Below are 2,273 nucleotides of genomic sequence, written 5' to 3'. Positions count from 1 at the left end.
TGAAAATTTGCACTAGAGCAGGATTCGAATTGGGAACTCCTGGTTAGCAGGCAGATGCGCTGACGACTACGCCATATGGACACAGTGGACATCGCAACTTCACAGACTACACTTGCACGCCTACTGCCACACACAAATTCTCAATTATCCACACACTAATGATGTAATGCCCCTTGTCCATTATGCTTACTACTTTCGGCATTTCACCGATTCCCGCAATTGTTCGAGCATGGTGTGCGTGTGCACTAAAGGGATCATTGGCTGTGAGGGCCTTAATTATATAAGTGGTCTGAAAGAACAGACACCATGTAACTATTTAATTAAGGCGAGGATGGCCATCATCCCTTCAGTGCAGATGCACACCAAGCTCGAACTCTTGCGGGAATCGGTGAAATGCCGAAAGTAGTAAGCGTAATGGGAAAGGGACACTAAAGAGTAGTGCGTGGATAAGTTGAGAATCGGGGTCCGACGGTAGGCGTGGTAGAGTCTTTTGTGCAGAGGCGTTGGCCACTGTGTAAATGTGGTGTAACGGTCAGCGCATCTGTGTAGTAACCAGGAGACTGCGGTTCGAATCCTAGTGCGGTATGAATTTTTACCTTTCCCACGCAATTAAATCAATGTCGGCTGGCAGCTAATGTCTATAATTCCTTTTCACCTTTTCCCACGCAATTAAATCCATGCCCGCTGGCAGCTAATGTCTTTAATTCCTCTGTGTCCTTTTGTGTTTCCTACAATGGAGACAGTTCTGAGGCAATTGCTACCAGGCTCGCCTTGGATACTCGTATTCCTATCAGGCCATCATGTTCCTAATCCTTTAGGATCTCCACACAATAGGTCCATCGCAAAAATGTTTTTCTGATTTAATTTAATCTTCCGGCAACGGCCTTGCCGCAGTGGATATGCCGGTTCCCGTGAGATCACCGAAGTTAAGCGCTGTTGGGCGTGGTCGGCGCTTGGATGGGTGACCATCCAGGCCGCCATGCGCTGTTGCCATTTTTCAGGGTGCACTCAGCCTCGTAATGCCAATTGAGGAGATACTCCAAGGAATAGTAGTGGCTTCAGTCAAGAATACCATCTTACGACCGGGAGAGCGGTGTGCTGACCCCACGCCCCTCCTATCCGCATCCTCCACCGAGGATGACACGGCGGTCGGATGGTCCCGGTAGGCCACGAGTGGCCTGAAGATAGAGTGCTATATAATAATAATAATTTAAACTTCCAGTACAATCTATTTGATATAATCTTATTCATCTTTGAAGCGTTTCACCTATCATCTAACACTTGAATGCCCACATCTTCACAAGTTCATTGAAGGCAAAGATGAATTCCAGCAACATATTTGTTCCTTTAAAAAAGGAATTCAATGAGAGTGCGCTGTATATGCGCAACATCGATGTCCACCATTTTGCAAATGCAGCCTGTGGTCACGTTTCAATTTTAATGTCTTCAAAACGTGTCAATACACAGTATATAGTCTGTAGATTATGCTAATATAGTCGCTTTATAACATTATTCGAATCACAGTTGTAACAAAGGGTTGCTCACAACTTTCAGCATGACACTAGTACTGCGACAACAGCAGTTGTCAAAAAAACTGGACCTGATATTTAAGTGGTGTCATTGAGATGTTGTGTAAAGGATGAGCCAGACAGTAGGGGATTTTACTTTATTATAGGAGCTTTCAAAGGGTAACTTCATTTTTCTTGTTACATCCAAGCCACGGCCGGCAGTGTTAGCTGACTGTAAATTCTTTCGTCCCACGGTCTAGTAACAGGAAATCAGTACCGAGGAAGGGCACCTTGATCACGCGCCTCCCTCATGTGCTTACGAGGTAACGCCGTTCCATGCGTCGCTTAGCAGGCAATACTCTGGAAAGTTCAACTGCCGCCCCCGTGGGTTTCTCGGTTCCGACCAATCAGGGCGGAGGAATCCGCGTGGTGCGTCGAATATACCCGGCCGCCCGTCGCCGGGCCCACTCTCTCTTGTCTTCTCGCTCTCTAGGACACGCACCCTGTAGCAGTGTAGACCCTCCTACTTCTCCCGGTGCTGCGGTACTGTGGGACTTAGTTTAGGCAGACAACAACTTTCGTTAGCTTCGCGAACTATGTTTCGCCAAACTCCACGTTCTGGTTCACCCTCACCTCCCTAGGCCTATGTGACATGCTTTCGACAATAGATGGCCTTTATCTAAAAATTATCCTATTCATTCCATAACGCCCACCGCCTGCCCATACGCCCATCCTGTACAGTTGAGTAGTAAAATGTAGAATTGT

At 47.0% G+C, this 2,273-nt stretch overlaps 1 pseudogene; it reads left to right on the top strand.

Annotated features, from left to right (window-relative positions):
- The first annotated feature begins 875 nt into the window (after window positions 1-875).
- LOC124723398 lies at window positions 876-993 on the top strand (annotated as a pseudogene).
- The last annotated feature ends 1,280 nt before the right edge of the window (window positions 994-2,273 follow it).

Source organism: Schistocerca piceifrons, chromosome 1 (assembly GCF_021461385.2).
Source record: "Schistocerca piceifrons isolate TAMUIC-IGC-003096 chromosome 1, iqSchPice1.1, whole genome shotgun sequence".
Lineage (NCBI taxonomy): Eukaryota > Metazoa > Arthropoda > Insecta > Orthoptera > Acrididae > Schistocerca > Schistocerca piceifrons.
The sequence above is the reverse complement of the archived record's forward strand: the minus strand, read 5'-3'. Positions and strand labels throughout refer to the sequence as shown.